This window comes from Lacerta agilis, chromosome 5 (assembly GCF_009819535.1).
Source record: "Lacerta agilis isolate rLacAgi1 chromosome 5, rLacAgi1.pri, whole genome shotgun sequence".
Taxonomy (NCBI): domain Eukaryota; kingdom Metazoa; phylum Chordata; class Lepidosauria; order Squamata; family Lacertidae; genus Lacerta; species Lacerta agilis.
The window spans coordinates 17,863,928-17,877,810 of record NC_046316.1 but is presented as its reverse complement, the minus strand read 5'-3'; the positions used below and the strand labels follow the sequence as shown (position 1 = coordinate 17,877,810).

The following is a 13,883-nucleotide window of genomic DNA, read 5'->3' as shown; positions in this document are numbered from 1 at the left end:
CAACCCCATTGCGGAGGCAATGGCTGAGACACCCACTAGATGGCGTTGTAACCCATATTAGATGCATCACATTCTGCAGAACAACCCAGTTCAATAGCAGAAGAATGAGCCTTAAGTAGAACATTGCTTTTAAAGAAAAGATGGAGGTTTTCCAGCTGAGGTAAATTTATCACCATGCGCCTCACTATTTTCCACACACCTCAACTGGCAGAAGTCACTATTCTTTCCTAGAAGGAAAAGCTTTATTTTTCAGATCTGGCAACAAGATTTTGGAAAGCTTATTATTCGGGCCCCACAGGGCAACCCTCTTGTCAACAGAGAAAGAGGAAAGCACACCTTTAGGGTACAGCTTGAAATTGGTTTCATTGTGATCTCTTCTCTTGGGGGAAATGTACTTTAGACCACGAAGGAGCAAGCAGTCTCTTAAGCAAAATTGTCGGCACCCTCAGCAAGGCTTCATTGAGGTGGGAGTCGAGGGAGCATCCATGGCAATTATACAAACAAAAGCAGTTTTGTACCTGCAGGGCCCAACCAACTCTCCACACCTTGGTTCTGTGCTCCTTTAGCTATCATTGTATTTTAGTTGAACCCAGGAAGCCGCCCTTACATTAAAGTCAGGTGTTTGGTTCACTTAGCTCAGTATTGGGAATACTCCATTGCAAATCCCTAGTCCCTCCTGTTCCCTAGAAGACAGTCTTAAGACTGCTATCCTTGGCCCACATACCTGGGAGCAACCTCCCCAAACACGGTGGGACTTTTGAGTAAACATTCATGGGACTGCAACCCTGCTCACAGTATACACCATTGTTTTCAGCGGGGTTTGCTTCTGAGCAGATATGCCTTGTATTGCGTTGCAGACCTGCAGTGTGGACACCGTCCCCGAGATTCATTCTGGGAGGCTAGTGCTTGCATGCATGCCAATGCATTTAAGACACGTTTTTCTTTCATTTCCGCATAATATTTCCTTTCCAGCCACTTGCTGATCCAAAGTAATCTTCCCTGTACCCACGAGGATCGTCCTCGGGGGAAAGCAAAACAAATGTTGAATTTGCAGAAGTGTTTGTACTTACGCCTCTTCCGTGTTTTATGCAACGTGCTGAATGCAAGGGGATCAAGGGAGGGGGTGGTAAGAGAAAGAACTCGGCAGGAAATAACAAATAGCCGCTTTCCAGATGTATCTTGATTCTGTCAAAGTTCAGCAACTCCAAAAACCGATAAACACTGCAAACGTTTAGGCAGAATCTTGCTAACACCACTGCTTCGTTTAAGAAATTATCACCTTGTTCTAAGAAAGTATATTCACTTCCCTTTGCAAACTGCAGAGGGAGCTTGTGCCTTTCATAAAGGGGGGAGAAAACTAAAAGTCCTCTTAACAAACTCCTCTACATACACTCTTTTGGTTCTCCCCACCCAAAGCCTCTACCCGCTCTGCTCAAACTCCATTCATAGAAGTCCCTGCTATCAGCTATGAGAGCTAAATAGAACACCTATGGTCAAAGGCAGTACAGTGGCATCTCAGGTTACATACGCTTCAGGTTAAGAACTTTGCTTCAGGGTAAGAACAGAAATTGTGCTCTGGCGGCGCAGTGGGAGGTCCCATTAGCTAAAGTGGTGCTTCAGGTTAAGAACAGTTTCAGGTTAAGAACGGACCTCCGGAACGAGTTAAGTACATAACCAGAGGTACCACTGTGTATCTGAATGCTGGTTGATGGGGACAAACAAGGAATCTGTTAATCTCATGCCCTACTTTTAAGCTTTGCAGAGGCACTTGGCTGAGCACAATTGGAAACCAAATGCTCTGAGAGACAAGTGACTTGCCCAAAGGTAAAATACAAAGGATGGGTGGGGCCTGAGGCCCCATGCACAGGCCACCCCTTTCCCCCTAATATTTGTTACTGCACTGTAACATCCATTTTGCAAATGACAAACTAGCAGTTTATCAGTGACCACAAACTGGATAAAAAAAACAGGTGGGGTGTTAGGTCCCTCCATAATTTCTCTCTCAGTTAATTTCCCCCCAAAGCATCCAAATCCCATTCAGTCCTACAACATTTAAGTTTCGAAGCAGATCCCAGAAATCTATATTTTCAATCCTCATTTTCTATCTGCACCCTTCCAAAGGATTTCTCTTTCCAAAAATTAATCCTTAATTGCCCCCTTTTTTCCTTTCTCCAAATAAAATAAAATAAAATAATTGTTTTGTTTTGACTATGGCAGACCAACACGGCTACCTACCTGTAACCCAAATAAAAATGTTACCCACCAAGCCCTGTTTCTGTTCACTAATCTTCCTTAGATCAACACAGTCTGCTTCATTTCCCCTTCAATTTTCTTCTCTGTTTAGGTCGGAGGACCTCCTTTCCCCACCAGTCACCCCATGCCATTGCGGCACCTGTGAAGTGCTCAACAAACAGGAACTCAAGCTGTGTCAAAATGAGCATAAGGAGAGACTTGCTGGATCAAACCAGAGACCCATCTAGCCCAGCATCAGATTCTCACGGGGGTTGACCAGATGCCCATGCGAAGCCTACAAGCGGGGGAACACAAACTTCCCTCCTCCTGAACTGAATAAGGCAGGATACAAGCACTGGATAAGGAGTTGCAACTGTCAATAAAAGTTTTGCAGCTCAGATCTGGCTAAAGCTTGAGAACCTTCCTAGCCTTGCAGCTCCCAGAGAAAATAAAGGCATTTTGAGCTGGATGTTCGACTGTCAGACCGACACATTGCGCCAGCAGCAATGTGGCCGAACCTTTCTTTACAAAACAAATTCTATACGCTATTTGTTTGCATCACCAGTCTTTCCTTTCTGAAGCCTTTCTGGAGTGTATCCCATGTTAAATACACAGTGTTTGCCAGACCACACGTCGGGTAAAAGGCCAACTGTGTGCTTTACGCTTCCGTTAACTTACATCAAGCAGAGGCTGATAAAATCAATTATGCGGCTATGTTTCTTTCTCAGCATTGAAATAGTGGAGGCTGAGCAAATACAGCTACAGAACCTGCCACTCAATTGTTTGCTGCTCTGTCAGTTTTGGTTTCTCAGTTTACCTATTTTAAGTTCCGTTCACAATCTTTCATCAGTTTGCATTAAAAAAAAAAGTCCTCACAAAAATCTGCTTCAGCATGCATTTCCCCCAGACACATTTTTGTATGCAATTTTCCTCGATACACCTTTTCCTTTCTCCATTTTTATATGTAATTTCAAATGTGAGCTAAAATGAACATGTACACACTCTGTAGTAGCAAGGGGAGAGAGGCAGCTGACTAGAGCCATCTTCTGAAAGCAAACCCTGCAAAATCAACATTAATGTCCATTCTCAGATATAAGCTAAAGCCAACTAACCCAATCTGCAAAGCAGGTGCTTTCAATTCACCTGTTTTCCAAAGTGAAGTTAACAGCGTGATCTTAGCTGCATAAGCACAAGGACCAGTAGGTGGCGGTGTGGAAGAGGGTTAGAAGAAGTCGCAAGTTGGGGAATGAAGTTCTGCCTCTTCCCAACACAATGCCCTGTGTCTCTCTTTGAATCCTATGTGTCAGAATGGAGATTAACTGCAGGAGAACACCTGGTTTTATTTTCTGGGAAGTAAGTGAAAATCCATGCTGCATTTTGTAAGGGTATCACAGAAGACTGACATTCAAAGTTAGAAAACGTAACAAAACTAGAAACTGGCAAATATTGAATAAATAAGAAAATAAGATTGGCCATTGGCTTCATTAATCTGTCAAACATTGACTCATATTCCAAATGCACATTGTATGACATGAATACAAGAACTACTGTATGAATATCAAATTTCAGTATAGTGCCACCATTAATAAGTTAAATGTAACAATTCTCTTTTTCAATACTGTTTGCAAGCAAAGTACCATGAGCAAAAAAGGCATTATATGTGCAGAGTTAACAGGGACCATATGCCTTTTCTTTCTCTCCCCCCCCCTTTCTTTTCATCCACTGATATTCTCAAAGAGAAAATGGAACAAAGCAGAGAGGATAGTTACTTGGGCATCAAAAGTCTCAGATGTTGTTTTATATCCAGGATCCTGAATATCAGCATCCGTCGTTTTGCATATATCAGAGGAGGCAAAGCCTGCTCCACATTTATTATGGAGCTTCTCAAGCATCGTCAAGTCCCCGTGCTCACGCAGTCATCTTCAACGAGGCCGGCTAAACGGCTCCCTCCAAAGAGATCTGTGACAAGGTCTTCCTCCTGCAGATCAGCACGACAGCCGGAGGGAGGAACATCAGAAAGCTCATCACGAACACTGTGGCAAAGATGACCAAGGCAATTGTCCACGGTGCCAGGATGGTTTCCACCATGGCTTTCTACTCGGCCGTCTTGGCTCAAACACGTACCTAAGGGAGAAGGGGGGGAAACAACAACCACACACCTCACATGAGTTTTCAAGACAGCTCCAGCAGCAATACCGGCTAATACCTCCAAAAATGACGTGAAAAAAGGAATAAGTCTGAATGGAGCGTTTTCAAAAGGTTGCCTGTTGACCTGTCAAGTCACCTATGGCGTGATCTATAAAGGAAGCCCTTCCTAGCCAGCCCAGAACAGGAGGAATTTGCAGATCTGGGGAGCAGAGGGAGCAGTGGATCACTATCCATGCACCAGCCTCACGTCATGAGTAGTAAGTAGTTTCTGTGACCTGTGCTTGCCTGAAGACAGGGATGAGGAGCCTTGTGCAACCCGAGGGCCGCAACCAAATGTGGGTGGAGCAGAGAGAATGTACATTTTGACTTTCTGCACACACTCACACACCCTCCTCTTATCCTCCATCCAGTCAAGCAAAAGGCATGATCAGAATCCAAGGGCAACATTCCAGCCAGGCAAAATTATTCAAGGACGGTGTTGTTTAAGCAAGGCCAGTGAGGGCTGTCACCTGGGGAGTTGTGTGGCTAGGGAAGCAGTCTAGCTTGGGGGAGAGGCCCATGGGTCAGACTAGGACCAGCCCACCCTTGAGGCAGGTTGAAGCAGCCAAGCCAGCACCCTTGTGGGCTCCCTGCCCACCCCACCGCCGATTTCTGGGCAAGATCTCGCCAGAAATGGGCGCTGGTGCCTGAGCCGCTTCTCCATGGGTGTCGTGGAGGTGGGGGAGGCACTTTGTGTTTCACTTCAAGCAGCAAAATGTGACACGCTGGCCCTGGATCAGACTGAGAAGCCCAAAGAGGCCTTTGGTCTCTGTGTGTGATGTTTCTCACTCCTGCCTAATGGTCTGCTAGCCAGGAGAAAGGAAGAAAGAAAGAAGAGGACTCTGTTGGAAGCTGTAACCCTCCCATGTTTTTTTTGTGTGGATAATGACTTTTTCATGTTGTAACCAATGAACCAGTTGATTATATTCAGACAAAACATGCATTGCCAAGGCCTCAATTTTGGTGTTGCTTGAAGACTCCTCCTCCTCCTCCTTCTTCTTCTTTGTATACCACCTCCAGTGACATCAAAGGAACCAAAGTTTCCCCAAGCTGCATATCCACTCCTTCAGAGGGAGTGTAACCCCATCCAACTGGTCTAGGGAACCACTCACTAATGAATGGTGCCTCAGTTTTATCTGGATTGAGCTTCAGTTTCTTGGCTCTCATCCAGTCCATTACTGAGGCAATACAACAATCCAGCTCACCCTCTGCACACCTGCAGATGTAAAATAGAAGCAGAACTGTGTGTTATCAGCAGATTGCTGACAACGCACTCCAAACTTCCAGATGACCCCATTCAGTGGTTTCATGTAGATGTTGAACAGCATGGGGGATAAAACTGAACCTTGATGAACCCTACATTGAAAGCTCCATGGGACTGATAAGCACTCCCCAAGCATTACTCTCTGGAAGGGTCCATCCCAGTAGGATCAGAACCATCACAAAGGGGTACCACCCACCCCTAACTTGGAAGCCTCTCCAGAAGGATTCTATGGTCAATGGTATCAACATAGCTGCCAACTTTCCGCCCTTTTAAAGGGAAATTCCATTATTCTGAATAGAATTCCTCGCAAGAAAAGGGAAAAGTTGACAGCTATGTGTATCAATAGCTGCCAAGAGGTTGAGGAGAATAAACAGGAATGCATTTCCCTGTTTCTCTCCCAACAGAGGTCATCATACAGGGTAGTCAAAATTAAGATTACCATGTTCTCTTGAAGGGAAAAACAATTTTTAATATTTTCCCTCATTCTCTGTTACATTGGATTACATGCAAACCAAAATAGCTATACACACAAAAATGCCCTTAACTCTAAACCCCATCAATTAAAAATGGCAGACTATTGATCAACTAGTGCTTTAAGGACTCCCTACCCTGGAATAAGCATGAGGAAGTATCCTTGGATGGAGATATTTAAAACACTGAGGCATGACAACCAAAGCCAAAGAGAACTATATAGTGGAAGAAAACAAGTCCATTCTTCTGTCAGCTAAAAATGGCGGCTCAACACAAAAAGTTGGGGCGATATGTGAAGGAAAGAGAACACCAGAACATTAAGAAAACAGTCTCTTGTCAGGAAAGGTTGCTGTGTGAGCTTAAAAAAAAGTGCAACTTTCTTGGTTACCTAAGAAACGTTGACAGGATTTGGGGAGCAGGACAACTTAGGTGCACTCTCAGAGCTTTCAGCCAGAAAACAAGAAGCAAAATAATTGTTTTCAAAATGGACAAACTATGAATCTTGCTCAATGTGTAAATACTTAGAACGATCCATTCCTTCTCATTAATGACTTCTGTTTAGAGAATTCTGATACCACCATGTTTCTGTGGTCCATAAAAAACAGATCCTGTTTGCTTCCCGTTTCTTTGTGCACATTGTCCTCGGAAACCTCCCCTTCCTTATTGTTTTACCTGCTGAGTGTCCCCACTGGCAAATTGTGCAAGGCTATGCTTGAGAAGGGAAAAAAGTCCTTCCTGGAGATCAATTTGCACTTGGGACATACATGCAAATGATACGTTGCTAAGTATGCAGGCATAATTCTATGGCTTTGGAATGCTGCTAGTCAATATGGGTTTTCTTTTTCTGCACCGCACCATCATTATATAACTTTTAAATCACATGAAATCTTTTAATTATGTACCTCAGTGGTTGAGACTGCTGGCCTAATTTGTACGACCTGATTCGATGGTGGCACCATTTTTCTTCCCGGGACCTTAACCTTTCAGAGTGTAGGCACGTGAATGATGCCAGTCAATTGGTGAGCGTGTCATGATTGAGATGATGCCACAACAATACACAGCCAATTAGAACTGGTTATGTGCTGGTGCAACTGTGGACAAAGAAATGTCAGGTTCTGCACTTAGATAGGAAGAGGCAGCTGTACGAATATAAGACAGGGGACACCTGCCTTGTCAGCAGTACATGTGAAAAAGATCTAGGGGTCTTAGTGGACCACAAACTCAACAGTGTGATGCAGCAGCAAAAAATGGTAATGCTATTCTAGGCTGCATCGAAGAAGTATCATGTTCTGATCAAGAGAAACAAAATAGGAAATTCTTTAAATTAAATATAGTAAGGATCTGGTGACTTCTGTTTCAGTGTATCTGAAGAAGTGTGCATGCACACGAAAGCTCATACCAAGAACAAACTCAGTTGGTCTCTAAGGTGCTACTGGAAAGAATTTCCTATTTTGTTTCGACTATGGCAGACCAACACGGCTACCCACCTGTAACTGATCAAGAGACGTCATAGTACCGCTCTATTCTGCCTTGGTCAGACCACACCTGGAATACTGTGTCTAGTTCTGGGCACCAAAATTTAAGAAGGGTATTGACAAGCTGGAATGTGTGCAGAGGAGGGCAACCAAGATGACCAAGGGTCTGCAAACCAAGCCCTATGAGGAACTGTTGAGGGAGTTGGGTATGTTTAGCCTGGAAAGAGGAGACTGAGAGGAGAAATGCTAGCAATCTTCAAATATCTTAAGAGCTGTCACATGGAAGATGGAGCAAGCTTGTTTTCTCGTGCTCTGGAGGCTAGAACTCAAACCAATGGATCCAAGTTACAAGAATGGAGATTCCGACTAAACACCAGGAAGAACTTGCTGACAGTTAGAGCTGTTTGACAGTGGAACAGACTCCCTCAGAAGGTGTTTGGGCTCTCCTTCCTGGGTGGTTTTAAAGCAGAGGTTGGATGGCCACCTGTCTTGAATGCTTTAGTTGAGATTCCTGCATTGCAGGAGGTTGGACTGGATGACTCTCGGAATCCCTTCCAGATCTGCAATTATACAGTTCTATGATTCTATAAACAAAGCAGCCTTCAGAAAAACACACAAACACACACAAATGGGAACTGCCACACAATGTTGCAAGGTGGAGTGTTTCTTTTCTGTGTTCCAGCCAGCCATGCTCTTTTCCAAAATATTCTGTTCTGTTTCATACTCCCTAACAGTCAATCAGCATTCTCTGCCCACTGATAATGCTTAGGTTTCTAGGGATACAGATACAGATACAGGTTAGATACAGATTTATCTAAAACCTCCTTCTGGTGCTTGGAAGTACCATTCAGAGAATCCGTTTACTGTAGAAATGTTGGGTGCAGACAGGTGCATAGCAAGGTAAATTGGTACCAGGGGCAAAAATAAAATTGTCACCCCCCCTCCGAGGCATGGGAAGGTCAGGTGGTACCCGGTACGGAAAATTTCTTGTCAACCCCCCCCCATTGATCCCCCCCCTGCAAAAATGGTTTTACGTTTTTCATATTTTCTTACAAAGGAATAATAAGTAATAATAACAAATAAAACTTTTATTTATATCCCACCCTCCCCGGCTGAAGTCGGGCTCAGGGTGGCTAACATCAGATACATAACATTGGTATAAAATCAAACAATAATTAAATTACCTCCTAAAAACATCTCAAAATCAAATTAAAGTCTAATTAGATGGCTTTCCACAGGGTTAGGGTTGGGAACAGTAAAGTGTTCTCTGAACTGAAATTTCAGCCTTCATGACATAGGAAAACAGCCAAGTGAACAGCTATTTTGGTGGAGGAGGGTCAAGATATTAACCGATATGCATGAAATTTCATATATAGCTATATAATCCCTAGTGTAGTAAGATAAGACCTTCGGAGCAGGCATTAAAAAAAAAATCAAAAAAATTGTTCCTTGATAATTTGTCACCCCCTCCATTATGGAACCCGGGTTGGACTGCCCCCGCCTCCCTTGCTACGCCTCTGGGTGCAGATGAAAATTGGTTGCCCCCATTGTGCAAAGGGAGCAGACACCATGCAACATCTTGTGGACTCTGAGAAAATTGAGGCTATTGCCCTTCAAATTCCTGCAATGAAAAAAAAAAATCCCTAAACTAGTTTTCTAAAAGAGGCTGTAATATTCTATAAACATACACTTTTGCCCAATCACTCCATATTTATGCAACTTGTTTCATAATCCATTGTTAAACTTCAAAGGACTATTTTTGGAGTCGTCTAAAGGTCACTTGGTTCATTTTGCTATTGACTATGATAGCCTTGAGCTGGGCACAAGGCAGAAGGCTCTCATGGATCCTCTTGTAAAATATGTTTGATGAACAGATGATTTTCATGATCATATTATAATCATAAATATGCGTGACTTACAGAATCTGTTTTAGGAAAAAAGATATTTGTAGGATCACTCTCTTGGACATCCTTATTAGCAAACTAAATATGTAGTGTTATAATGATAGCTGAAAAGCTGAGCTTAGGAGTTAGCCGTCTGTAAAACACAACACAGTTCTTTCTTACTTTAAGGGCAAACAAAGAGTTTCAGTTCCTTGTTGAAGTTTTCTGGTTGTTGTTGTTTTGGGAGTTTCTTTGCTGGAGCACAATACCTTTGAAGGATTCCAGATTCCAATGGAAATATTTTTTCAGGTGACAAGTGATGGAGGGGGGAGAGAGAGAGAGAGAGAGAGAGAGAGAGAGAGAGAGAGAGAGAGAGAGCTAAGCATCTCCCTTCTGTCTGCTACTTCTCTGCTGAGAATTTCCTCGATTTCCGAAGTGGCTTGTCAGCTAAGGGCCAAAGACTATGACAGCGAGAGCCCTGAATGGATCTCTCGATATCTTTCTATTTCACTAAAAACAGCCGTTGGGGTAGTGGGCTGGTTTCGTTCATGGCCATTGCATAATTGCCAACTGCCCTGAAAATGCTGGGACCGTCATGAAAACCATTAAGCCATCACAGCTTCTCCCTGTATCATGCGGAGCCCCAAATTCCCATCTTTGTTGAGGTATGCTAACTAGAAATGGCTTCACGCTGTGGGAAGCGGTAGGAAGAGAGGATTGCCGACTGAGGCCTCCCCCTCCACCACTATCACCTCCTTTGCCACCGCTCCTGGGAGTCGGAGAAGGCGAGGTGGGGAGAGACATCTGCTGGATCCGAGAGAGGGAGCCAGGCTGGCCTGTGGAATAGCAGCAGCAGTAATGGGAAGAGGAGGAAGGGAGCGCGAGGCAATGGGGATGCCGCCACCTTCCCCACTGTAGGAGGCTACAACTCTCCAGCCTGCCAGGCCCCATAGCCACCCGTGCAGCTGGCCAAATAAAAAGGAGGAGGAAGAGAGCCAGGTCAGGCCTGAAGAGAAGTTGGTGGCTGGAGGAGACCCTGGGCAGGAGCAGGCCCTGGGGGTCGTGGGGTGATGGGGAAGGTTCTGGTGGGTGGGGTGCAGGTAAGCTTGTGGGGGGCTGGAGTTTGAGGGTTGTGGAGAGGCAAGGAGCACACATTTCTGTTAAATAAATCCCTGCAGCACTTAAGTTAGACCAGATGTAGCTAAGATGGTGCCCTACAGTCAGAAGTTGTTGGACTACAACTCCCATCATTCCCCTAGTCATTGAACATTCTGACTGGGGATGATGGTAGCTGGCGTCCAACTATACCAAGAAGGCACACCATTTGCTTTCCCTGAGCTAGACCCATCCTTGGAAGTGATCCCCACTGAAATGAGAGCAACTTCCACCTAGGCAGATAGGACTGAAGTGCAGAAGCACTGACTTCTGCCCAGAATCATTGTGCCTGTTGTTAATATGGCAGGCTGGTTTCCAGAATGCATTCGTTCATTGCTCTTTTGAGGGGGCCTTGCAGAGCACTGTTATCTATTTCAATTAGAAACCATTTTGTGTGTGCTACGTTTTCTTTTCCTCTTTTCGTTTGAATAGCTATTCATCTCGGCAAGGAGAAACAATGCCTCGTCTATATTTCCTTTGTGAGTGTGATAAGATAAAAACGGTACAAAGAAGCAGAAGACCCTCTCTGTATTTCCATGGTTAATGTGCTACGATAAAAATAGTACAAAGAAGCAGAAATACAGACTGAGTACCCAAGAATACTCATGCGTTTAACATATTCATTAACAATTATTATAGCTGTGCACGGAAAAATATTAGCCTGAGAATCTACCTCGTTGTCTCAAATAGGACATTGCCTCAGCTTAGCTGCTCAGATCGACCTCATATTTCACCTCATATCCATGGCACAAGATTCATTGCCTTGCTTTCCAAAGTCTGAAATTGACTACAATGGAACTACATATAGATGCCTATAACCAGTGCCATTTTTCTAGAAAAAGAGGTGCTGGAACTCACCATGAACACCTCCCTTACGATGGCAATGCCGTTTATCTGAGAAGTGCTGGAACTGAGTTCCGACAAATTCCAACTGAAAAAAAAGTCCTGCCTATATACTTTTTTTTTTTGGCACAAGTGGGTGAAGTTTGCTGTCAAAGTAGCCTCTCCTGAGAGGTTGAAACTGTTGCTTTTCAGTGCAGATCAGCTCAGGGGTCCTTGGCTACACACACTTAAAGACTTTTTTTAAAAAAAATAAAAAGATTTGAGGACCTTGCCTGTGGTTTTGTGGGCAATTAACAGGACCAAGAACATTGAGGTGCCCCTATGCTTTCAGTAAGGAGGGTAGGTGCAAGAGTTAAGAAGCCACAGACCAAATAAATAAATAAAACAGGATTCAATACTTAAAAAACAAAAACAAAAAACAAAACACACCACTCATTTTGTTCCAAAGTCACAGTCTTTCTACATCCCTCCCCCAACCACTGTGTTGGGAAGTAAAGAAGAATCTTGGTAAAGATTGAAATATAGTGCTGTCAGTCAAATACTTCCATCAATGTAGATGCCTGATAAGCATCTCAGAGGAGGGCATTCTGCTGGGGAAAGGCCAACGCAGAAAGGTTCTCTCATTGGTTGCGACCTTCCAAATTTAAGGATGCAGGTGTCGGTCAATTATTTTAGTGAAAGGGGGGCAGAGGCAGATTTAGGGCAGCGTGTGGAGCCCTGGGGTGCTACAGGGCATTTTAAGCAATGGCGAATTCCAAGTATTCAAAATCACTTCACACTCACCATTCCACTGCAACAAAGCACTTTGCCCTATCCTTATAACAGCCCTGTGAGGTAGGTACATACATTTATCCAAATGTTGCAGACAAAGGCTGAGAAAACTCTAGGTCTCCTGAGGAAATTCTGTTGTGTGGATGAGAAAGCAAAATGCATACCAGAGATGGTAAACTTCCTGCCTCATTTCTCACTCAGTTAGCCACTCCATTGTGCTAAATTAATCGTTTTATGGTGCTGCATTAGGTTGTTTTGTGTGTGTGTGTGTGTGTGTGTGTGTGTGTGTGTTTTGCTTCATAGACATAATCGATACCATAACCATCCTGAAAGAATGACAGATGGGAGGATAATTTTGGCAGGTTGACTATTAATGATACTATTTAAAACCGTGAATTGTTCATACGCCATTAGGATGACCAGACTCAAAGGAGAAGACAGGTCCAGTTCTTTTAACAGCTGTGCAAACAGAACCTTACCCAAATTGCACCACAATTAAAAAACATTGGAATCCTATTTTGAGCTGTGCTGATCATTTTTCTTTGGGGCCGTTTGTTGTGTAGAATTAAAACCAAGCTCTCCTGAAGAGTATTTTTTTTGTTGTTTTTGTGGGGAGAAGGTTCTCTGAAATTGCCTTGAGAGCAACACCGCCTCATGTCACCTCCCTCCCAAGGCATTCTGGGAAGTGTGGCCAAAAGAAGCAGGGTCTTTTCATGAGGGTCTTCCCACAGCTTCCCACTAGGCATATTTTGGTCAGAAGCCCACTAAGGTCCGGCAACAATTCCCTCCTCAAAATTTCAGATGATTCTCTTCTTCAAGAAAAAAAAAAACCCAGCAGAAATATCAGCCCCTGTTTCCACAGGGGAATAATAGTTTCAGGCAAACGTGGGGAGGATTCTATCAGAATAGGTCACCAAACATTTATTTTAAACCTAACCTTTTAGGAAAAGCAAAGCTTCCATCACAGTACCACACTGCATTTCTTGTAACTGAGAGAGACAGCTTATCACACACAGGACACACACACAGTATAATTTAGAGGTCTGGTCTTTCCGGTCTTACCTGCTTTTATAAAATATTTTTGCCTCCACGTGCCGTTGATCTCGACTCAAGTTGCTCTTTGTTGTAGGTTTTTATTCAGGGTTGCCAAACTGAAGGAAAGCACATTTTCTTCCCGCAAAAGCTTCCAGCTGTTTAATGAAGCTGTCAAAAAGCAAGGGAGACTAGCAATCTCTAGGACACCAGGATCAGGCAATAGCTGGTATTACTGTAGAAATAGACAACTATTTCGAGCAGGGTGCCTGTATCACCTCCCACCTGCTTCCTCTTAAAGCAACACCGTCCCTTTAGGGAATTTTCCATGCAGTTTTCCATCTGGTCCTGCTCTGTTTGCTTCCCACAGCTTGGGCGAAATACAAACTGGACAAAGTGGCTTTGCACCCCTCGGAGGTTTTACGAGAAGGACAAATGAGTCATTGGTACATTCTCGTTAAAGCCGTTTACATTGGAGGTGGCGGGGATGCTGCTATAATTGATGTCGTGCTGTGTACCAATTACTTTTCAGAAGCTGTAAAGACAACTGCTGAATTTGCTGGACTCTGA

At 43.8% G+C, this 13,883-nt stretch overlaps 1 long non-coding RNA gene across 1 annotated transcript; it reads right to left on the bottom strand.

The window, feature by feature from the left end:
* Positions 1-3,939: 3,939 nt before the first annotated feature.
* LOC117046627 lies at positions 3,940-13,610 on the bottom strand. The gene is made up of 2 exons (XR_004426598.1): positions 13,344-13,610; positions 3,940-4,356 (listed from the first exon to the last, which is right to left on the bottom strand). It is a non-coding gene; the product is annotated as an uncharacterized LOC117046627 (long non-coding RNA).
* Between the last annotated feature and the right edge of the window lie 273 nt (positions 13,611-13,883).